General features: G+C 50.0%; 1 protein-coding gene across 5 annotated transcripts in view; it reads left to right on the top strand.

The window, feature by feature from the left end:
- The window catches only part of pdss2 (prenyl (decaprenyl) diphosphate synthase, subunit 2), a 336,320-nt gene that overhangs the window by 107,938 nt on the left and 204,561 nt on the right, over positions 1 to 23,821 (top strand). The window lies entirely within an intron of this gene.

Genomic DNA, 23,821 nt, shown 5'->3' with positions numbered 1-23,821 from the left:
CCTCCGCCGGGCTACCAGGGACGCAAAGGCCAGAATACCAGCCTCTTTCGCCTCCTGCACTCCCGGCTCATCCGTTACCCCAAATAATGCTAATCCCCAGCTCGGCTTGACCCGGGCTTTCACCACCTTGGACATAGTCCTCGCAAAACCCCTCCAAACCCCATCCAGTGCCGGCGCGACCAGAACATATGGACGTGATTTGCTGGGCTTCTCGAGCACCTCCCACATCTGTCCTCCACCCCAAAGAACCTACTCAACCTCGCCCCTGTCATATGCGCTCTGTGAGTAACTTTGAACTGTATTACGTTGAGCCTGGAGCAAGAGGAGGAAGAATTAACCCTACTCAGGGCATCAGCCCACAGACCCTCATCTATCTCCTCCCCAAGCTCCTCCTCCCACTTGCCCTTTAACTCCTCCACCGAGGCCTCCTCCTCTTCCTTCAGCTCCTGGTAAATCGCCAAAACTTTGCCTTCTCCAACCCATACACCCGAAATCACCCTGTCCTGAATCCCCTGTGCCGGGAGCAGCGGGAATTCCCTCACCTGCCACCTCACAAACGCCCTCACTTGCATGTACCTGAAAGCGTTTCCCGGGGGTAGTCCAAACTTCTCCTCCAGCGCCCCTAGGCTCGCAAACGTCCCATCGATGAACAGGTTCCCCATTCTTCTAATCCCTGCCCGATGCCAGCTCCGAAACCCCCCATCCATCCTTCCCGGGACAAACCGATGATTCTCCCGAATTGGGGACCAAACCGAGGCTCCCACCTCGCCCCTGTGTCGCCTCCACTGCCCCCAGATCTTCAGTGTCACCGCTACCACCAGACTCGTGGTGTACCTTGTCGGCGAGAGCGGCAGCGGTGCCGTCACCAGCGCCCTCAGGCTCTTGCCCACACAGGACGCCATCTCTAACCTCTTCCATGCTGCCCCATCTCCCTCCATTACCCACTTACGGATCATCGCCACATTGGCTGCCCAATAAAAGCTGCACAAATTCGGCAGCGCCAGCCCCCCCCGTCCCTGCTACGCTCCAGAAACACACTCTTCACCCTCTGGGTCTTATTCACCCACACAAAACCTATGATGCTCCTACTTACCCATTTGAAAAAGGCCTTGGGGATCATAATGGGAAGGCACTGGAACACAAAGAGAAACCTCGGGAGGACCGTCATTTTGACCGACTGCACCCTACCCGCTAGCGAGAGTGGCAGCACATCCCATCTTTTAAAATCCTCCTCCATCTGCTCCAATTGAGCCTGTGCAGGGCCCCCCAATTCCTAGCTACTTGGATCCCTAGATACCGAAAGCGCCTTTCCGCTCTCTTCCCCCTCCACCGGGGGCATCATAATCACATTGAGGAGCCTCCGCACATTTGTATTTAATTGCCTACCCTTCACAAATCCCGTCTGGTCCTCATGAATCACCCCCGGGACATAGTCCTTAATTCTCGTAGCCAGCACCTTCGCCAGCAACTTAGCATCAACATTGAGGAGCGAGATCGGTCTATACAACCCACAATGCAGTGGATCCTTGTCCCGCTTCAGGCTCAAAGAAATCAGCGCCCTAGACATTGTCGGGGCAAGGTCCCCCCCCTCCCTCGCCTTATTGAAAGTCCTCACTATCAACGGGCTCAGCAGGTCCACGTATTTCCTGTAGAATTCAACCGGGAACCCATCCGGCCCCGGGGCCTTCCCCGCCTGCATGCACCCCAATCCTTTAACCAGCTCCTCCAGCCCAATCGGCGCCCCCAAACCAGCTACCTCCTCCTCCACCCTCGGGAACCTCAGCTGATCCAGGAATCGTCGCATCCCCTCCTCCCCTGCTAGGGGCTCAGACCTGTACAGATCCCCATAGAAGTCCCTAAATACCTTGTTTATTCTCACCGCACACCGCACCGTATTCCCCCCTCTATCCTTAACTCCACCAATCTCCCTTGCTGCCTCCCTCTTACAAGGCTGATTTGCCAGCATCCGACTCGCCTTCTCCCCATACTCATACGTCGCTCCCTGCGCTTTCCTCCACAGTGCCTCTGCTTTCCCCGTGGTCAACAGGTCGAACTTCGTCTGGAGGTTCCGTCGCTCCCTGAGTAAAATCTCCCCCACCAACCTCTCCCTCTCCCTCCCCTCCCTCTTCTCCCTGTGGGCCCTAATGGAGATTAGCTCTCCCCTGACCACCGCCTTCAGCGCCTCCCAGACTACCCCACCTGCACCTCCCCGTTGTCGTTGGCCTCCAAATATCTTTCAGTGCACCCCCGCCCGCACACCCCCTCATCCGCCAATTGTCCCACATCAAGGGGCCACAGCGGGTGCTGGTCCCTCTCCTCCCCCAACTCCAGCTCCACCCAATGCGGGGCGTTGTCCGAGATGGCTATGGCCAAATATTCCGTTCCCTCCACTTTCGGGATTAGCGCCCTACCCAAAATGAAAAAATCTATCCGGGAGTCGGCTCTATGGACGTGGGAAAAGAAGGAAAATTCCCTGGCCAGCGGCCTGACAAACCTCCATGGATCCACTCCCCCCATCAGGTCCATAAACCCCCTGAGCACCTTGGCCGCAGCCGGCCTCTTACCCGTCCTGGACCTAGAACGGTCCAGTGCTGCCACCCCCCCCCCCATTATCAAGCTTCCTACCTCCAGATCTGGAATCCGACCCAGCATGCGTTTCATAAATCCGGCATCATCCCAATTCGGGGCATATTCATCAGTACCACCCCCTGCAACCTACCGCTCACCATCACATATCGACCTCCATTATCCACTACAATATTCAGTGCCTCAAACGACACCTTCCCCACCAGTATTGCAATCCCTCTGTTCTTCGCATCCAGCCCTGAATGAAAGACCTGCCCTACCCATCCCTTTCTCAGCCTAACCTGATCTGCCACCTTCAGATGTGTCTCCTGGAGCATAACCATGTCTGTCTGCCTTCAGTCCTTTTAAGTGCGCGAACACACGGGCCCTCTTGACCGACCCGTTCAGGCCCCTCACATTCCAAGTTATCAGCCCCCCCCCCCGACTAGCCATCTCCTTTTCTAGGCCAGCCACGTGCCCGCGCCTTCCGCACCCTCCAGTCCCCCATGCGGCGGATCCCCTCCCCGACTACCTCTCCTACTTCCAGCTCCCGTTTGGCCATTGCAGCAGCAACCCTGTTTCCCCCCCCCCCCCCCCCCCCCCCCCCCACCTCCCCCCCCCCCCCCGCTAGATCCACATCTAGCCATTTTCCTCCCCCCATGACACTCCCGTATGTCAGCTAACTCCTGCTGACTCCGGCCTCTCCCGCCATTCCATCGACCCCCCCCCCCCCAGTGTGAGAATGCTCTCCAGCACCGCCCTTCTTCCCTATCCTTCCCTCACGCGGGAAAAAGCCCGCGCTTTCCTGAGCCGGCCCCGCCTCCTCTGGCGCAGCTCCTTTTTGCGGCCTTACCCCAACTCCCCATCCCCGGGCCTCCACTCCCCCCCTCCTCCTTGGGGGCCTGCCCCTCCAACACCGACGCCCACACTCTCCCACAGCCCCCACATCAAATCCATTCACCCATCCCCAGCCAGCACTCAAACCAAGAGAACATTCCCCAAATGTAATAAACACAGTGAACACAGTAAACATCCCCCCGCCACAAACCCTCAATTTGAGTCCAACTTTTCAGTTTGTATAAAGTTCCATGCCTCATCAGGCGTTTCAAAATAGTGGTGCCGATCTTGGAACGTGACCTACAATCGCGCTGGCTGCAGCATATCGAACTTCACCCCCTTCCGATGGAACACCACCTTAGCCCAATTGAAACCAGCTCTCTTCTTAGGCACCTCCGCACTCCAGTCCTGGTAAATTCGGATCTCCGTGTTCTCCCACCTGCTGCTCCGCTCTTTTTTGGCCCATCTCAGGACACACTCTCTGTCCATAAAGCAGTGGAACCTCACCACTACAGGCCTTGGCGGCTCGTTGGCTTTGGGTATCCTTGCCAGGTCCCGATGAGCCCCATCCAGCTCCAGGGGCCTAGTGAAAGCTCCCGCGCCCACGAGCGAATTGAGCATTGTGCTCAAATATGCCCCGGCATCGGGCCCCTCCACTCCTTCAGAGAGATCCAGAATCCGAAGATTCTTCCTCCTCGACCTATTCTCCAGGTCCTCGAATTTTTCCGCCGACCTCTTGTGCAGCGCCTCGTGTGCCTCCACCTTCACTGCCAGGCCCAAGATCTTATCCTCGTTCTCCGAGGCTTTTTGCCGCACCTCCCGGATCGCTGCCCCTTGGGCCTTCTGGGTCTCCACAAGCTTCTCAATCGCTGCCTTCATTGGCGCCAGCATTTCAGTTTTCAGCTCCTCAAAGCAGCGTTTAAGAAACTCCTGCTGCTACTGCGCCCACGCTGCTTGGTCTCCACCCGTCGCCATCTTGCTTTTCCTCCCTCGCACTTTTTGCTGCCCCAGGATCACTTTTTTCACCGCTCCACTCCTGGTCCAATCCATATAATGTCGGGGGGACCTTGCTATCACCTTCCCACACTGGAAGCCGTCGAACAATTGCCATTGGGGCCCCTCTGGAGAGCCCAAAAGTCCGTTCCCGGCGGGAGCTGCCGAACATGCGACCTACCTAGGCATAGCCGCAACCGGAAGTCCCCCCTAAGCAATTTCAAGGACAATGGATTTCTGGACACAGGCAGTTTCGGTTTTGGCTGAAACTGCCTTACACTGTTGCTTGTCGATTTCAATATCCTGTTTAATGCTCGTCGGCCAGTTTTAACAAACTGTTAATGTTTGTTGGCCAATTTTAACGACCCGTTAATGTTTGCCCGGAGCTTCCTGAACGATATCCCATTAACAGGTTGGGTCTTTTGTTTTCTGTTATGGGGCCGATTTGCGTGGCCATTGTCTCCCTGCTGGGCTGTTTTCTTCTCGTCTGCTGATCTCCATCTCCCTTTGTTCTTCTGTTGGTTAGATCACCGGTGTGTCTGTGTCTCTGCTGCACCTGGACTCCTGTGGCTCGCACCTTTCCTGAGCCCAATCCACAGGCAGGTTAGGTTAGTCCTGCCGAGCCTTCTGGGAGGTTTTGTCAGCTCGCAGCCAGAGTTGGCCACTTTAAAATGTCAGGTTTCTCCTGAGTCCTTTAAAAAATATGGAGGATTGCCCTGAAACTTACAATGTGACTTTGCGACCTTGTTACTACACAATCCGGAAAAATCCCAGGATATTCGTCCTTCAACACTTCAGTTGTCTGATTTTCCACTGGCTTGTCAACCACAGTAGGCATCACTCCCACCTGCGATCCAGCTATATCATTAACCAAGATAAACTGTATTCCTATACAAGATAGTTTCTCTATTACTCCTACTACCACTTCACCACTCTGCACTGGACTTTCCAACCTTACCTTATATAATGGAACACTACTCCTCTCACCCTGAATTCCACATATTACCACCTTTTCTGGCAACATTCTTCCCAAACTACATAACTCCTCATCTCTTACCATTAAAGATTGACTAGCTCCCGTATCTCTTAAAATTGTGACTTCTTTACCTGCTCCTCCTGATACAAATGAGTAAACTTTATCCACACAAATAAATTCTTTAAATACATCTGGCACCTTCTTAACAATCACCTCTTGATCAGGCTGTACAATCTTCGCTTCACTTCGGCTTTCCTTTACCACTTTAACAAACCCCACGGTCTTATCCGTTTTACCAGATCAATCTTCCCTGTGCTTTTCTTCAACCACCAACACTGTGGCTTTACGTGGTCTCGTTTATTACAGTGAAAACATTTGAAACTTTTCATTTGTTTTCTACCCTCCTGGATTTAAAAAAAATCTGAGGTACACTCTCCTTATTATCTCCCATCAGATCACCTTTACCTTTACAACTTGAGTATTTCTCACGTCCCCAGTTTCTATCCCTCACAGGCTGAAACTGATGTCAGAAACCAAGCTTTGATTTATGAACTAATTCATAATCATCTGTCATTTCTGCTGCTAATCTCGCAGTTTTAACCCTCTGCTCATCCACATGAGTTCTCACTACATCAGGAATTGAACTTTTAAACTCAACCAAAAGTATAATTTCTCCGAGAGCTTCATATGTTTGGTCTATTTTCAAAGGCCTTATCCACCTACCATGTATGTTTGACCAGGTTCTTTCCTTAAATTTCTGAACCTTTGTCTTTTGGCTTCAGGCACAAGTTCATAAGCACCCAAGATGGATTTTTCCACCTCCTCCTACGACTCACATAGCTCCTCTGATAGTGATGCAAACACTTCACTAGCCCTACCTACCAGCTTTGTTTGAATCAGTAATACCCACATGTCCTGTGGCCAATTCATTTGTTTATCTACCTTCTCAAATGAAATGAAAAAGACTTCTACCTCCTTCTCATCAAGCCTTGGCAATGCTTGGATATATTTAAATAGATCCCCACCAAGCCTTCGACTATGACGCTCTTTCTCAATATCCTCATCACTATCATCCAACTGTACGTTTCCCTTTACGCCTGCCAATTTTAACTAACTGTCATGTTTCATGGCCATTTTCTGAAGTTCAAACTCTCTCTCTTTATGTTTTCCCTAATCTGTATCTCCCTTTCTCTTTCTTTTTCCTCTCTCTCTCTTTCGTATTCAAGCTGCTATAATTTTTTCTCATGTTCCATTTGTTTAATTTGTAACTGAATTTTTGCCATTTCCAATGAGTGAAACTGATCTCCGGCAACTTTAAATGCTTAGCCACCGCCATAATTACCTCAACTTTTCGCATTTTGTCAGGTAATGTTAACTGCAATGTTTTTGCCAAATCTAACAGTCTGCTTTTAGTCTCTGTCCGTAAGGTACTGCGTGTGACCGTCTCCACCCCCAAAAACATCTGAGCCTCTGAAAGAACCATTGTCCCCAACACACTCCCTACTTAAACTATAATACCATACCTGAAAAGCAACCACAAGATGCTCACCTCTCAATGTCTATAAGTTCACTAAGCCAATCCAATAGATAGACTTTTATCCCACTCGAGCCCCCAATTTGTTATGGGCCAGGGTTTAGAGAACCCCAAAGTGTATCATGGAGTCCACCTGACCCACAACTTTTTTTTTTTTAAATTATTTTTATTCAGATTTTTATCGAAACTATTTTTTTTTTTACAATATTTAACAAAACAAGGTGAATGTTAACATTATATAAAGAGAAGGGGTCAGAGGGGTTGATTCTCAGTGGGTCAGAATGGAGGAGAGTTTGTGCAGGGGGTCGGGGCTGAAGGCACTAGCAACAGCGCCGCTCCCGATAGCTCCGGGGAAATACTCAGGGAGTCCGGTAATAATAGCTTCATTGACAATCTGGAGGCAGTTTCGCCAGCACTTCGGGTTGGTGGTAGGGTCAAGGGAAATGCAGATTCGGGGGAACCACAGATTTGAGCCATGGAGGTGGGATGTAAGTTTTCGGAAATGGGAAGAGAAGGGGATTAAGACGCGAAAAGATTTGATTCTTCGGGGTCGGTTTGCAGGATTGAGGGAGCTGGAAGCGAAGTATGGGCTAGAGCAGGGAGAAGTGTTTAGGTACATGCAGGATCAGGATTTTGCCAGGAAGGAGATACAGAGCTTTCCAGAGGAACCGGCCTCCACATTGCTGGAGGAGGTGTTGACGACAAGGGGTCTGGAGAAGGGGGCAGTGTCAGCGGTGTACGGAGCTATTTTGGAAGAGGATAAGGCACCACTGGAAACGATCAAAGCAAAGTGGGAGGAAGAGCTGGGAGAGGTTATAGAGGAGGGGGTCTGGTGTGAGGTGCTCCGGAGAGTGAATGCCTCCACCTCATGTGTGAGGTTGGGGCTGATACAGCTGAAGGTGGTATATAGAGCGCACCTCACGAGGGCGAGGATGAGCCAATTTTTTGAAGGAGTAGAGGATGTGTGTGAGCGTGGCGGGGGTGGGTTGGGGGGGGGGCGCTAATCACGTTCATATGTTTTGGTCCTGTCCAAAGCTTAGGGGGGTACTGGAAGGAGGTGTTTAGGGTAATTTCCAAGGTGGTGCGTGTGAAACTGGACCCGGGTCCCCGGGAGGCCATATTTGGGGTGTCGGACCAGCCAGGGTTGGAAACGGGTACGGAGGCAGATGTCATAGCCTTCGCCTCGTTGATCGCCTGAAGGCGGATCCTGCTGGGATGGAGAGCAGCCTCTCCACCCAGTTCCCTGGCGTGGCGGGGGGAACCTGTTGGAATACTTGACCCTTGAGAAGGTTAAGTTCGAACTGAGGGGAAGCTCGGAGGGGTTCTACAAGTCATGGGCACTATTTATTATGCACTTTCAAGAACTGGATAACATTGAATATTAGTTTGGGGGGGTGGAGGGGGGCTGTGTAGATTAAGGGTGACTACGGGTAATCCCTGATTCCTTTTTGTCATTTGTTTATGTAAACATGTGGGTTGAGGTTTGGGGGTTGGTGGGCGGATGGGATCGTTGTTATTATGGGGATTGACATATCTTGCTGATTATTATTTATTGTTGATGGGTGTAAATGCGGGAGAAAATGTGAAAAAGGAGGAGAATAAAAATATTTTTTTTAAAAAGAGAAGAGAAAAAAAACCAAGAATATGCAGTGCATGAAGCCCCCCCCCCCCCGGATTGCTGCTGCTGCTGGCATTTTAATGCTCTCCTGGAAAGTCGAGGAACAGCTGCCACCTCCGAGAGAACGTCATGGACCTGCCCAAGGCAAACTTTATTTTCTCAAGACTGAGAAACCCAGCCATGTCACCAACCCAGGTCTCCACACTCGGGGGTTTCGAGTCTCTCCACATTAAAAGGATCCGTCTCCAGACTACCAGGGAGGCAAAGGCCAAAACCTCGGCCTCTCGCTTCCTGAACTCCCGGATCGCCTGATGCACCAGAGATTGCATCTCTGGCCTCAGCACCACCCGCGTGTTTAGGATCTTGGACATTGCCTTAGCGAATCCCAGCCAGAATCCTTTTAGAGCCGGACATGCCCAGAACATATGGACATGGTTCGCTGGGCTTCCCGTACATCTCGTACATTTATCCTCAACCACAAAGAACTTACACATTCTCGCTGCCGTCATGTGTGCCCGATGGACCACCTCAAACTGAATTAAGCTAAGCCTGGCACATGAAGAGGAGGAATTAACCCTGCTTAGGGCATCCGCCCACAGGCCCGCATCCAGCTCCCCGCCTAGCTCCTCCTCCCACTTGCCCTTAAGTTCCACCACTGGGGCTTCCTCCGCTTCCTGTAGTTCTTGGTAGATGTCCGACACCTTCCCCTCCCCAACCCAGATGCCAGAGACCACCCTATCCTGTATCTACTTGGGGGTAGCAGCGGAAATGTCACCACCTGTTTTTTTTGGAAGGCGTGTACCTGAAGGTATCTGAAGGTATTTCCAGGGGGCAGATTAAATTTCTCTTCCAGCGCTTTCAAGCTGGGAAAAGTCCCGTCTATGAACAGGTCCCCCATCCTTTTGATACCTGCCCTGTGCCAGATTTGAAACCCTCCGTCTATCTTGCTCGGGACAAATCTGTGATTGTTGCATATCGGGGTCCAGACTGAGGCTCCTTCCACCTCCCTGTGTCTTCTCTACTGACCCCAGACCCTTTGTGCCGCCGCCACCACCAGACGCGAGGAGTAGCGCGCCGGCGAGAATGGCAGAGATGCTGTTACAAGTGCCCCTAAGCTGGTGCCTTTGCATGACGCCGCCTCTAACCGCCCCCACGTTGACCCCTCCCCCAATATCCATTTCCTAATCATGGCTATATTAGCCGCCCAGTAGCAGCTGCAAAGATTCGGCAGCGCCAGCCCACCCCCCCACCCTCCCCGACTGCGCTCTAGATACAGTCTCTTTACTAGCGGGGTCTTATTTGCCCATACAAATCCTGAGATGATCTTGTTCACCTACTTAAAAAAGGACTTGGGAATGAAGATGGGAAGGCACAGGAAGACAAACAAAAATCTGGGGAGAACCGTCATCTTAACAGTCTGCACCCTCCCCGCTAGAGAAAGCGGGAGCATGTCCCACCTTTTTAAAGTCCCCCTCCATCTGCTCTACCAGCCGGGATAAGTTAAGCTTGTGGAGGGCATCCCAGTTTCGAGCCACCTGTATGCCTAGGTACTGGAAGCTCTTCGCCACCATCTTAAGCTGAAGCTCTCCCAGTCTCTTCCCCTGCCCTTTAGCTTGGATCACGAACATCTTGCTTTTCCTTTCTTTTAATTTGTACCCCGAAAAGTTACCGAAGTCCCTCAGAATCTGCATAACCTCCCCCATGCCCTCTAGTGGGTCCGAAATATACAGGAGCAGATCATCCGCGTAGAGCGAGACTTGGTGCCCCCGCCCCCGAACCAACCCCTGCCAGTTCTTTGAGGCCCTCAGCGCTGTGGCCAACAGCTCTATTGCAAGGGCAAATAGTAACGGAGCGAGGGGGCACCCCTGTCCCGTCCCTGGTGAAATCTAAAATACTCTGACCTCTCCCTGTTCGTGCATACACTTGCTACGGGGGCCTGATAAAGTAGTTTGATCCACCCTATGAATCCCTCACCGAATCCAAACCTTCTTAGCGTTTCCCACATGTACCCCCATTCCACCCAGTCGAAGGCTTTCTCTGCATCCATCGCAGCCAGTACTTCTGCCTCCCCTCCTTCTGAGGGCATCACAATAATGTTTAGGAGCCTCTGTACATTGGAGTTAAATTGCCTGCCCTTAACGAAGCCTGTCTGATCCTCCCCTATCACCCCTGGGACACAGTCCTCTATTCTAGCGGCCAAAACCTTGGCCAGCAATTTGGCATCTACGTCAAGAGCGATATCGGTCTGTAGGACCCACATTGTAGCGGATCTTTATCCCGTTTGAGAATGAGTGAGATCGAGGCCTGTGACATTGTTGGGGGGAGGGTCCCTCTTTAACCTCATTAAAGGTCCTTAGCAGGAGTGGACTCCACAGTTCCGAAAGTTCTTGCAGAATTCTACAGGACAGCCGTCCGGCCCCGGGGCCTTGCCCGACTGCATACTCCCTAGGCCCTTAACAATCTCCTCCAACTCTATCGGGGGCCCCCAGTCCCTCCACCAGATCCTCGTCCACCTTTGGAAACCTCAATTGGTCCATGAATTGCTTCATCCCTTCCCCTCCCGCCGGGGGTTCTGACTCGTACAGTTTACCATAAAACTCCTTAAAGACTTTGTTCACCTCCTCTGGGTTCAAGACCGTGTTACCTTCCTTATCCATAACTCCCCCAATTTCCCTGGCTGCCTATCTCCTATGAAGTTGGTGCGCCAGCATTCTACTCGCTTTCTCCCCGTACTCATAGACAGCCCCTTTTACCTTCCTCAGCTGTGCTACCGCTTTCCCTATGGTCAGCAGATCAAACTCCGCCGGCAGTCTCCGGCGCTCCTTCAGTAGCCCTGTCTCGGGGGTCACCGCGTAACTCCTGTCTACTCTGAGTATCTCCTCAACTAGCCTCTCTCTCTCCACTCTCTCTTTCTTCTCCCTATGGGATCTGATAGAAATTAACTCCCCTCTAATAACTGCCTTCAGAGCCTCCCAAACCGTAGTCGCTGTTACCTCTCCCGTATCGTTTGTTTCCAAGTAGTTTTGGATGTTCCTATTTATCCGCCCACAAACCTCGTCACCCGCTAGCAGTCCCACATCTAGCCTCCAGAGTGGGCGCTGCCGTCTCTCTTCACCAAGTCGCAAGTCCACCCAGTGCGGAGCATGGTCAGAGACTGCAATGGCCGAGTATTCCGTCCCCTCCATCCTTGGGATTAACGCCCTGCTCACAACAAAAAAATCTATGCGAGAATAAACTTTATGGACGTGGGAGAAAAAAGAGAACTCCTTCGCCCTCGGCCGAGCGAATCTCCATGGGTCTACGCCCCCCACCTGTTCCATGAAACCCCTCAGTTCCTTAGCCGTTGCTGGTTGCTTTCCTGACCTGGACTTTGACCGGTCCAATACAGGGTCAATGACTGTGTTGAAGACACCCCCCATCAAATTACGCGAGTCGAAGTCCAGAATTTTACCCAGCATGCGTCTCATGAATTCCACGTCACCCCAGTTCGGGGCGTAGACGTTCACTAGCACCACCCGGGTCCCCTGAAGCTTCCCGCTCACCATTATGTATCTGCCCCCTTTATCAGCCACAATACTCCCCGGTTCGAATGCCACCCGTTTACTGACCAGAATTGCTACCCCTCTGGTCTTTGAATCCAGCCCCGAATGGCCCACCCACCCCTTTCTCAATCTTGTTTGATCTGCGAGTTTTAGATGCGTCTCATGTAGCATGGCTACGTCTACCTTTAACCCCTTTAGGTGCAAGGACACGCGAGCCCTCTTGACCGGCCCATTCAGACCCCTCACATTCCACGTGACCAGCCTGGACGGGGGTTAACCCCCCCTCCCATCCCCTGCCGACTAGCCATCCCCCTTTTTCGGCAAGCCACGAGCTTTTAATAGATTGTGGTATGGGGAGCACACGGCCCACTCTACAGGTGTGGTACAGCAGAAATGGAAAAGTATTTTTTAAAGCAAAACAATGTTTGTTCCATGAACTCAAGTTAACATTTTTAAAACATACAGTGATCATCTTAGCAATCATTAATTCAAATACAACCCCCAAAGAATACAACACTACCTAATCCTTAAGCTGTCCTTTTAACATCCATAAGACTTTAAAATAAACCTTTAAACAGAAGCACATCAGGTTAAAGTCACTACTGGGAACAGTTATTAGTTTTAAATCACCAAAGGATCGATTTACAGTTTTTAGATTACAGAAAGAGAGACTAATACCCCTTCTGGCTGTGACTGCAGCTACTCAGCTCTGAAAACAAAACTAAAACACACCCTGCAGCAAACAGCCTAAAACGAAAGTAAAAAGCTGACAGACAACCCAGCTCCACCCACTCTCTGACGTCACTGCAGTAATAAATACCCATTTCTTAAAGGTACTCTCACTACAGATATTTATATACACACACATTTATAAACACCCATTTCTTAAAGGTACTCTCACATGACACCGACCCTCTGAAAGAGTACGCTACCTAGGCCCACTCCTCCGCCCTATCCCTGTAACCCTACCTAACCGTCACAACTTTTGACACTATTGGCCAATTTAGCATGGCCAATCCACCTAAGCTGCACAACTTTGGACTTTATAACCTTGCACATTCTTTCTTTTTAGACAGCAATCCAATTCCTTTTTGGATACCTCAATTGAACTCCACCATCCTTTCAGGAAGTTTGTTCTAGACTTTCCTCACGTTTTGCCCATTATTTTGAATCTGTGCCCTCTAGTTCTTGATTTACTCATGAGGGGACAGTTTCTCACTCTTTACTCTGTCCAAATCTCTCAGGATCTTGAGTCAGTGGATAGGAAACTTTTATTTGTGCTTGGGCTGAGGACAATGGCTTTGGCCTTCCCAGTATTTAATTGGCCGAAATTTCGGCGTATCTACTGTTGAATGTCGGATCAGCAACAGAACTCAAATTGACCCAGGGTTGGTCTCTGGACTGAATAGTGATGGAGAAGTGAGGTTACAGATTGTGATGATATGCAGTTCTGCTGCTGATGGCCCACAGCATCTCATGAATTCCTAGTTTTATGTTGTGAGATCTATCTTTTGTCTGTCCCAATTAGCATGGAAGGTGTGCCATGCTGCATGATTGAGGATGTCCTCACTGTAGAGGTTAAGAATTTGAATACGCGAAGGTTGTGCCGAGATCACAACTACCAGTGCTACTGTGGATAGACATGCCTGCATTCGGCAGGTTGGTGAGTTTGTGGTCCAATAGCTTATTTCCTTCTTGGCTCCCTCACTGCCTGCCTCAGTTCAATAGGCAAGTCTGTCAGAACTGCGCCAGCTTGGAGGTGTGGTATCAATGAGCCACTCTGGGTGGTGGACAGTGAAATCCCTCCCGCGAGCACATTCTGTCACTTTGTTTTGCAAAGAGCATCCTCCAGATGGGGTTCATATTGGAGGAGCCGTGCCTCGTCTTTTGAGGTTGGGTTGCCAGTACATGGTGTTCAGAAGCGATTTTGCCTGGGTTTTGACCTGAAGCTATGAGACGTAATCGAAGTTGGAGCCAGTGGCAGGGATTCCTAAGTCCATTCCATGCTTACATTTTTTAATCCTGACTTGTGGTATAGGATATACTCCGGGATGACAATACAGAAGTTTAAGATGATGGCTCATGAATATACAGACTGAACAAATTCTGTGAAATTGTGGGATGATTCCCCCAACTTGGTCCGCAGAGGATTTCCCCGCTATGATGTCCTAATATGATACCTGGGGCGTCTTTGGTGGGAACTATCTTATTTTCTCCCTCTTATTACTGAACTTTGTAGTGATTTCCTTGTTAGGCCACTACAGGGGAGGTAAGAGTCAACCGCATCGTGTGGAACTGGAGTCATGGAGACCAAGTAGGTAGTGGTGACAGATCTCAGTTTCCTGAGGGACATTAGTGAACAATCATTTTAGTGACGCTTTCCTAAAATTACCAAGATACCACCACCTTCTCCAGGGCAATTAGGGATGGGTTATAAATATTGGCATAGCCAGTGACTTCCACACCCTTTGAGAAGAATTTTAAGAATTAGATGCAATTTCCTAATTTGCCAGTGGGATTCCAATTCAGGACCTCGAACACAACGACCACTGAACCTTTGCTCCTGTTTTAACTAAATTCCCGACAAATTTGCCATTTTGATGTGACTCCATATCCTGATGCAAAATTGTAACTCTTACGGTTAAATATTTCCAACATGCTTCCATGGTTTCTGTACGAATGCAATTGAGGGGAGTTGAAGAAATGTTTTGCCCAGCTTCACAGAGCTTGTTTCTTTCGAAAGGTTGTGGCTTGTGCTGGATTCTGATAGCTGTAACTGTGTCCGGGCAGAGCTCGATCTGATTCTGCAGTCTGTTGTCATTTAGAAGCAGCAGTTTCTTTTCTGTACTTTCTTCCTCACTGTGAGTCGCCTGCCTAAACTTACAATCCCCCTATACTACTGGCTGCTGTGTTTGGTTAACACTGAGCTCCATGTATGTGTACGAGGACACGGCTTTGTGTGTCAAGGACCCACTTCACTTATTTAAGCTGCAGGACCATTACAAAAATTGGAAAAGACCAAAGAACAAAGAAAAGTACAGAACAGGAACAGGCCCTTCGGCCTTCCCAGCCTGTGCTGACCATGCTGCCCGTCTAAACTAAAATCTTCTGCACTTCCGGGGTCTGCATCCCTCTATTCCCATCCTATTCATGTATTTGTCAAGATGCCCCTTAAACGTCACTATCGTCCCTGCTTCCACCATCTCCTCCGGCAGCGAGTACCAGGCACCCACTACCCTCTATGTAAAAAAACTTGCCTCGTACATCTCCTCTAAACCTTGCCCCTCGCACCTTAAACCTATGCCCCCTAGTAATTGACTCCTCTACCCTGGGAAAAAGTCTCTGACTATCCACTCTGTCTATGCCCCTCATAATTTCGTCGACCTCTATCAGGTCCTGAAAGTTGCCACTCAGGTTGAGAAGGTTGTTAGGAAGGCGTATGGTGTGTTAGCTTTTATTGGTAGAGGGATTGAGTTTCGGAGCCATGAGGTCATGTTGCAGCTGTACAAAACTCTGGTGCGGCCGCATTTGGAGTATTGCGAGCAATTCTGGTCGCCGCATTATAGGAAGGATGTGGAAGCATTGGAAAGGGTGCAGAGGCGATTTACCAGAATGTTGCCTGGTATGGAGGGACGATCTTATGAGGAAAGGCTGAGGGACTTGAGGCTGTTTTCGTTAGAGAGAAGAAGGTTAAGTGGTGACTTAATTGAGGCATACAAGATGATCAGAGGATTGGATAGGGTGGACAGTGAGAGCCTTTTTTCTCGGATGGTGATGTCTAGCATGAGGGGACATAGCTTTAAATTGAGAGGAGATAGATATAAGACAGATGTCAGAGGTAGGTCCTTTACTCAGAGAGTAGTAAGGGCGTTGACTGCCCTGCCTGCAACAGTAGTGGACTCGCCAACACTATGGGCATTCAAATGGTCATTGGATAGACATATGGACGATAAGGGAATAGTGTAGATGGGCTTTAGAGTGGTTTCATAGGTCGGCGCAACACCGAGGGCCGAAGGGCCTGTACTGCGCTGTAATGTTCTATGTTCTATGTTCAACCTCCGTCGTTCCAGTGAGAACAAACCAAGTTTATTCAACCTCTCCTCATAGCTAATGCCCTCCATACCAGGCAACATCCTGGTAAATCTCTTCTGCACCCTCTCTAAAGCCTCCACATCCTTCTGGTAGTGTGGCCTAACTAAGGTTCCATACAGCTTTAGTTAGGCCACACTTGGAGTATAGTGTTCAATTCTGGTCGCCACACTACCAGCGCTGTAAATAGCATTATACTTGTTGCCTCAAATCTTTGGACCAGCTATACACAAGATATTTCTTCACTATTTCTTTGTAATATGAAAAATATGAATGCTTTACTGAAGCAGACATTTGTGAAAAGGAAAGCCATGGTCAGCCCTTACAGCAGATGAGTAATTGCAACATACATCAAGTGGTCTGAGCTAGAATAGGCGGTGTGATTCTCTTGTCTCTGTACTTAATGATTCCCCTGATTCGTGTCTGAATTTTCCCAAGGGTTCCATATTGTAATTTTGGTTATTAAATTTCCATAATATTGCTACTTAAACAGAATATGCTCTTGTATAATTCAGTGTACTGTGGATATTTTAATAGTTTAATTTTACACTCTAGCTTTTATCCATGCATTTGTTAACGTTGTTTCATGATTCATCATCGAAGACTGGCAGGAAGATAATTGATGTGCTCCTGTTTTACAGATCAGACGTGCTGTGCCAGTGCACTTGGAAATTTTCAGTCGCCCTGTGGGATTTAATTTATCATAGTTTTTCTTCAGTAGGTTGTAGCCATTAACCCCCAATAGCCCATAAATTCTGATATACAAAACATTATTTATAGATCCTTTATTAATAAAAGAATCATAAAATAGTCCTTGCTATTAATGTATGGTTCCTGAAGAGAATGAATCAATCTTCTTGGGGGAAAACAAAATGTTTAATTTCAGATATTTAATAGATAAGAGTATTTTCAGTGAAGAAATATCACATCCCGTGTGCTTTATTATACAAGGAAAGTGTGAAGCGTTTTATGGCAGTACTTCAGTGATCAAAAGAGGCAGCACTTGGGGAATAAAATGGACTCTTATATCGTTGTTGCTCACCCCAAATGCAGATAAGAGTTTGTGTGGGGAAAACCCTACGATTCCAATGATCAAGTGTAATGATCGAGTTTTACTGGCTTCTCCCAAGAGTGATCCTTGCATTCCCTACAATCTGCAATGTATTTATTGTTGAGCAACAGAATTATGTAAGGAGTTGTAAGATAGAATCTTTGTTATAAATAATAAATAACTAATCTTTATCAGTCTCATAAGTAGGCTTACATTAACACTGTAATGAAGTTACTGTGAAAATCCCCTAGTCGCCACGTTCCGGCGCCTGTTCGGGTACACTGAGGGAGAATTCAGAATGTTCAATTCACCTAACAAGCATGTCTTTCGGGACTTGTGGGAGGAAGCTGGAGTACCCGGAGGAAACCTACGCAGACACGGGGAAAACGTGAAAACTCAGCACAGACAGTGACCCAAGATGGGAATCGAACCCGGATCCCTGGTGCTGTGAAGCAACAGTGCTAACCACTATTGCGGAAATTGGGGAAATAAACGTGATGTCTGGAGGAGTGTACATATTACAGAGAAGGAGGTACTGGAGGCATTAAAGCACATCAAGAAAGATAAATCTCCGGGACCTGAGAAAATGTATCCCAGATTTGCCAGGAGGTTTAAGAAGTAAACACTGGACTTCCGGGTTGCGGCGATGCGGAGCTAAGCCGCGCGATTCGGCAGCTCCCGCGAAGAGGGACTTTTGGGCCCGCTAACGGAGCCCCAACGGCACTTTTTTAAATAACCAACCCGTGGGGAAGGAAGGAGAAAGGTCCCCTACTAACCTGCATGGATCGGACCCGCAGCGAAACGGCGAAAAAAGCGGCTCTGGAGTAGCGGGAGAAGAAAGAAAAAAAAAGGCAAAATGGCGGTGCCCACGGACAAAGAGGAGATGCAAGAGTTCATCAAGTGCTGCTTCGAGGAGCTGTGCAAGGAGATGGTGGCGCCTATCCTGGCAATGATTGAAAGACTTGGAGCAACCCAGAAACCCAAGAGGTGAAGATCCAGGAGATCCAGGAAAAAGTGAGTGAGAACGACGACGAGCCTGACGAAAGGCGGGAAGGGGAACGAAGGAATGTACATTGATTGGGAGATTCCCACACGGGGGGTCAAAGGGATGGTGGGGGAAGCCGGGGTCAGCAGGTGTCAGCTGACGTACGGGAGGGATATGGGGGAGCAAAACAGCTAGACGGGGATCTAGCGGGGGGAGGGTGGGGGGGAGAGGAGGGGAGAGGGGGGAAGAGGGGGAGAGGAGAGAGGGGGGAGTGGGGGGGGGGGAAGGGTTGCTGCTGCACTGGCCGAAAGAGAACGGGACACAGAAGAGGTGGCTGGGGCGGGGGTCCCCTGGCTGGGGGACTGGAGAGTGAGGGAGACGCGGACAAGGGACTGGCCCAGAAAAGGAGATGGCTAGTCGGCCGGGGGGGGGGGGGGGGGGTGCCTTAATGGGCCGGTGAAGCGGGCTCGAGTGTTCGCGCACTTGAAGGGACTGAAGGCAGACGTGGCAATGCTCCAAGAGACACACCTGAAGGTGGCGGACCAGGTCAGGTTAAGAAGGGGATGGGTAGGACAGGTATTTCACTCGGGATTGGACGCAAGAAATAGAGGGGTGGCAATTCTGGTGGGAAAGCATGTGTCATTTGAGGCCAAGACTATCGTAGTGGATAATGGAGGGAGATATGTGATGGTGAATGGTAGGTTGCAAGGGACGTGGGTGGTGTTGGTAAATGTATACGCCCCGAACTGGGATGTTGCGGGATTTATGAACCGCATGTTCTGGTGCATTCCGGACCTGGAGGTAGGAGGACTGATAATGGGAGGGGACTTCAATACGGAGCTAGACCCAGCACTGGACCGCTCCAGATCAAGGACGGGAAGGAGGCCGGTGGCGGCCAAGGTGCTCAGCGGTTTTATGGATCAGATGGGGGGAGTGGACCCATGGAGGTTTGCAAGACCGCAGGCCAGGGAATTTTCTTTTTTCTCCCACGTACATAAGGCTTACTCCCGGATAGATTTCTTTGTTCTGGGCAGGGCGCTCATCCCGAGAGTGGAGGGGACGGAGTATTCGGCCATAGCCGTTTCGGACCACTGGAGCTGGGAGAGGAGAGGGACCAACGCCCGCTGTGGCGGCTGGATGTGGGACTGCTGGCTGATGAGGTGGTGTGTGGGAAGGTGAGGGGGTGTATCGAAATGTACTTGGAGGCCAACGATAGCGAGGAGGTGCGAGTGGGGGTGGTATGGGAGGCGTTGAAGACGGTGATCAGGGGAGAGCTGATCTCCATCAGGGCTCATAGGGAGAAGACAGAGGGAATGGAAAGGGAGCGGTTAGTGGGGGAGATCTTGCGAGTGGACAGGAGATACGCAGAGGCCCCGGAGGAAAGACTACTTGGGGGAAGACGACGGCTCCAGACGGAGTTTGACCTGCTGACCACGGGCAAGGCAGAGGCACAGTGGAGGAAGGCGCAGGGGGCGACCTACGAGTACGGGGAAAAGGCTAGTCGGATGCTGGCGCACCAGCTCCGTAAGAGGGCGGCAGCGAGGGAAATAGGGGGAATCAAAGATGGAAGGGGAGCCACGGTTTGAAGTGCAACGAAAATAAATGAGGTATTCAAGGCCTTCTATGAAGAGCTGTACAGATCCCAGCCCCCAGGGTGGGGAAGGGGGGATGAGGCGATTCCTGGACCAGCTGGGGTTCCCGAGGGTTGAGGAGCAGGAGGCGGTTGGTTTGGGGGCACCAATTGGGTTGGAGGAGTTGAGTAAGGGTTTGGGGAGCATGCAGGCGGGGAAGGCCCCGGGGCCGGACGGGTTCCCGGTGGAGTTCTATAGAAAATATGTGGACCTGCTGGCCCTGCTACTAGTGAGGACGTTTAACGAGGCAAGAGAGGAGAGAACGCTGCCCCAGACAATGTTGGAGGCGACAATCTCCTTGATTCTAAAGCGAGACAAGGATCCACTGCAATGTGTATCGTACAGGCCGATTTCGCTCCTCAATGTGGATGCTAAGCTATTGGCGAAAGTACTGGCCACTAGGATTGAGGACTGTGTCCCGGGTGTGATTCACAAGGACCAAACGGGATTCGTAAAGGGCAGGCAGTTAAATACCAATGTGCAGCGGCTCTTAAACGTGATAATGATGACATCGGAGGAGGGAGAGGCGGCGATAGTGGCAGCTATGGACGCGGAAAAAGCCTTCGGCCGAGTAGAGTGGGAGTACCTCTGGGAGGTATTGCGCAGGTTTGGATTCGGGGGAGGGTTTATTGGATGGGTTAAGCTCCTTTACAGCGCCCCGGTGGCGAGTGTAGTGACGAACCGGTGGAGGTCGGAGTACTTTCGGCTGTACCGAGGGACGAGGCAGGGGTGCCCCCGTCCCCCCTGTTGTTTGCATTGGCGATCGAACCCTTGGCCATATCACTTAGGGAGTCTAAGAAATGGAGGGGGATAGTCCGCGGGGGAGAGGAGCATCGGGTATCGCTATATGCGGATGACCTGCTGCTATACGTGGCGGACCCAATGGAGGGGATGGTGGAGGTCACGCAGACTCTGAAGGAGTTTATGAGTTCTCGGGCTACAAGCTTAATGTAGGGAAGAGTGAGCTTTTTGTATTACAGGCAGGGGACCAAGAAAGAGGGATAGGGGACCTACCGCTGAGGAGGGCGGAGAGGAGTTTTCAGTATCTGGGGATCCAGATAGCTAGAAGTGGGGGGGCCCTACATAAACTGAATTTGACGAGGGTGGTGGAGCAAATGGAGGAGGATTTTAAAAGATGGGACATGCTCCCGCTCTCACTGGTGGGTAGGGTGCAGTCGGTTAAAATGGTGGTCCTTCCGAGGTTTTTGTTCGTGTTTCAGTGCCTCCCCATCGTGATCACCAAGGGCTTTTCCAAGAGAGTAGGTAGGAGTATTATGGGGCATGTGTGAGCAAATAAGACCCCGAGGGTTAGGAGAGGGTTCTTGGAATGCAATAGGGACCGAGGAGGGTTGGCTTTGCCAAACCTAGGGAGTTACTACTGGGCAGTAAACGTGGCGATGATCCGCAAGTGGGTCATGGAGGGAGAGGGTGCGGCATGGAAGAGGATGGAGATGGCGTCCTGTAAAGGAACAAGCCTGGGGGCGTTGGTAACGGCACTGCTGCCACTCTCGCCGACAAAATACACCACAAGCCCGGTGGTGGCGGCAACACTAAGGATCTGGGGCCAGTGGAGAAGGCACGGGTGCAATGGGAGCATCGGTGTGGTCCCCGATCAGGGGTAACCACCGGTTTGTCCCGGGGAAGATGGACGGGGGTTCCAAGGCTGGCATCGGGCGGGGATAAGAAGAATGGGGGACCTGTTCATTGACGGGACATTTGCGAGCCTAGGGGCACTGGAGGAAAAATTTGAGTTACCCCCAGGAAATGCATTTAGATATATGCAGGTGAGGGCTTTTGTGAGGCGACAGGTGAGGGAATTTCCGTTGCTCCCGGCACAAGAAGTTCAAGATAGGGTGATCTCGGGGGTATGGGTCGGGGAGGGCAAGGTGTCGGAAATATACCAAAAGATGAAAGAAGAGGGGGAAGCGCTCGTAGAAGAATTGAAAGGTAAATGGGAGGAGGAGCTGGGGGAGGAGATTGAGGAAGGGCTATGGGCTGATGCCCTGGGTAGGGTTAATACCTCCTCCTCGTGTGCCAGGCTCAGTCTGATACAATTTAAGGTGGTTCACAGAGCGCATTTGACGAGGGCGAGGCTGAGTAGGTTCTTTGGGGTAGAGGATAGATGTGAAAGATGTTCAGGGAGCCCGGCGAACCATGCCCTTATGTTTTGGTCATGCCCGGCATTGGAGGGGTTCTGGAGAGGTGTGGCGGGAGTAATATCCCAGGTGGTGAAAGTCCGGGTCAAGCCAAGGTGGGGACTAGCAATATTTGGAGTAGTGGATGAGCCGGGAGTGCAGGAGGCGAAAGAGGCCGGAATTCTGGCCTTTGCGTCCCTAGTAGCCCGGCGAAGGGTCTTGCTATTGTGGAAGGAGGCGAGGCCCCCTAGCCTGGAGGCCTGGATTAACGTCATGGCGGGGTTCATAAAATTGGAGAGAATTAAGTTTGCTTTGAGAGGGTCTGCACAGGGGTTTTACAGGCGGTGGCAACCGTTCCTAGAATATCTTGCGGAGCGTTAGAAGAAGGTCGGTCAGCAGCAGCAGCAACCCTGGGGGGGGGGGGGGGGGGTGGGGGGGGGGCGGAGACGAGAGATTGTTTGAGGGGATGGACGAGCGGGAGATGGCATGGAGGGTGGGGAGAAACGGTACGTGCGGCCAAGAGCCAGTGTATAAAGCTATGTAAATATGCCATCTTGCCATGTATATATCTTGCTCAGGGAGATTTTGCGTTATTTTGTTGTGGGGGGGGGGGGGGGGTATTGTTTGTAAAGGGAAAAAATTGTGTTGTTAAAAAACCTTAATAAAAAATATTTAAAAAAAAAAAAGAAGTAAATACTGCCAGCAACGCTCATATTCCATGCAAAATAACCCCCCCCCCCCCCCCACTTTAGAACTATTCAATCTTTTTGCTGCTGAAGCCCAACTCCTCCTCCCATGTTAAAAAAGTTCCGCTTGCCATCCCTCACCCCTCCAAACCAGCCATCAAATTTGCCTTGCCTTTCAAACCTGCTTGGTTTGAATTTAAAGCAAAAGCTTGGCAGTTAACTGTCCTGTGCTACACTCTCCATGGGAACATCTCTCCTAATCAGAGTCAATTTGCCAACCAATCAGTACTCTGTTCTCCTGCAGTATGTATTGTTGTTCCTTTTACTTGCTTGTCCTGATGAGTGCAAGACGAAAAGTTTTGACAGTATACCTCTTTTATTTGTTCAGCAATAAACAGAATGTATTATCTTTTGAACTCAAAACAGTACCTTCACTGTACTTTTCACAGTAACCTCATTGCAGTATTAATGTAAGCCTATTTGTGACAATAAAGATTATTATTATTAAAACGCAAATGTCCCAGATATCAAATACCTTCCATAACCTGTGGTTAATGTATAAAGCAGAAAAGTTCTAAATCAAATTGATAAACGTGATAAAACCTTAACAGAAAGCAAAATTAATTCATCCCTTGCTTGCAGCTATCAAATAAATAGACTTCCATCAATCTCGCTGGATTTTTACAGCTAGGGTCAAATTTAAGGAAATGAGTATCTAACTTGTAAATTTCTCCTACAGCAGACATCTCCACAGTATTTGCATTTTTTGAACTCCTGCTTATATAATGTCTGGATTCAGCACTTTGTATTCAACACTGTTCCTCCTTACTTGAACAGTGGTATAACCTTTGCTGAATTGCCATCTTGTAAAGTTGCTCTTTCCCTGCTCTGCGACTTTTATGTTTTTCCTCAGGTGTGCTGTTACACATGAAGAGAAATTCAACTGCCTAAAACGACTCCTGATGTAAATGAAACATAAAATGCTCAATTTAATTTGTCACTTGGCAGTCCTTCATTGTGTTTTTTTTGTTAAAGATAAAGGTTGTTGCATTTCTCATAGATTTTGCACATGGATGCTAATATACCATCATGATTCCCAAGACAATAAAGGTTCACTAACCTGATCAAACGTAATAAATATAACTTTTCTTTTTAAAAAGGAATACATGAAGGTGTGCA

The sequence above is a fragment of the Scyliorhinus torazame genome, chromosome 4 (assembly GCF_047496885.1).
Source record: "Scyliorhinus torazame isolate Kashiwa2021f chromosome 4, sScyTor2.1, whole genome shotgun sequence".
NCBI classification, from domain to species: domain Eukaryota; kingdom Metazoa; phylum Chordata; class Chondrichthyes; order Carcharhiniformes; family Scyliorhinidae; genus Scyliorhinus; species Scyliorhinus torazame.
Note: the sequence above shows the minus strand (reverse complement) of the source record. Positions and strands in the feature narration are given on the sequence as shown.